Source organism: Mustela erminea, chromosome X (assembly GCF_009829155.1).
Source record: "Mustela erminea isolate mMusErm1 chromosome X, mMusErm1.Pri, whole genome shotgun sequence".
Taxonomy (NCBI): Eukaryota; Metazoa; Chordata; class Mammalia; order Carnivora; family Mustelidae; genus Mustela; species Mustela erminea.
This window is the reverse complement of record NC_045635.1, coordinates 127,508,999-127,510,011: the sequence shown is the minus strand read 5'-3', so window position 1 is coordinate 127,510,011 and position 1,013 is coordinate 127,508,999. Positions and strand designations below refer to the sequence as shown.

Below are 1,013 nucleotides of genomic sequence, written 5' to 3'. Positions count from 1 at the left end.
GTACTGATATAAAAATAGACACATCCGTCAATGGAACAGAATAGAAAACCCAGAAGCGAACCCACAACTATATGGTCAGCTAATCTTAACAAAGCAGGGAGAATATCCAGTGGAAAAATGACAGTCTTCTCAAAAAATGGTGTTGGGAAACTAGACAGCAACATGCAAAAGAGTGAAACTGGACCATTTTCTCACACCATGCACTAAAATAAGTTCAAAATGGATGAAAGACCTAAGTGTGATACCGGAAGCCATTAAAATCCTAGAGGAGAACAGAGGCAGTAATCTCTTCGACACCAACCACAGCAACTTCTTACTAGAAATATCTCCTGAGGCAAGGGAAACAAGAGCAAAAATAAACTATTGGGACTTCATCACAATAAAAACAAAAAAACCCCAAAAACTTCTGCACACTGATGAAAACAATCAACAAAACTAGAAAGCAACCTATAGAATGAGAGAAGATTTTTGCAACACAGTATTTCTATCTTTAAAATGGCCAAGTACTAAAAAAGGACTTCTGTTGTGAGTGGCACATGTAGGGCAGCTCTATTGCTCTTCTTGCAGAACTGACATCAAGAGATTTCAGAAACGTAATTTTTGGTACCTGGGCAGCTGGTGATCATTGGTCCCTGTGCTTCCCCCAAGAAAATAAAATACAGAATCAAGGGATACATGCACCCTAATGTTTATAGCAGCATTATAAACAATATCCAAACTATGGAGAGAGCCCAAATATCCATTGACTGATGAATGGGTAAAGAAGATGTGGTATATATACTCGGCCACCAAAAAGAATGATATCTTGATATTTAAAAAGATGTGGATGGAAAACAGATGAACATAAGGGAAGGGAGAAAATAAAAAAAAGTGAGGGAAACAAGCCATAAAAGCCTCTTAAAGATAGAGAACAAACAGAGGGTCTGAGGAGGGAGGTGGGTGTGGGATGGGCTAGATGGGTGATGTGTATTAAGGAGAGCACCTGTTATGATGAGCACAGGGTGTTGTATGTA

At 38.9% G+C, this 1,013-nt stretch overlaps 1 non-coding gene across 1 annotated transcript; it reads left to right on the top strand.

The window, feature by feature from the left end:
* Window positions 1-509: 509 nt before the first annotated feature.
* On the top strand, window positions 510-642 carry LOC116583840. Its single transcript, XR_004282936.1, has one exon. It is a non-coding gene; the product is annotated as a U11 spliceosomal RNA (small nuclear RNA).
* Window positions 643-1,013: the final 371 nt, after the last annotated feature.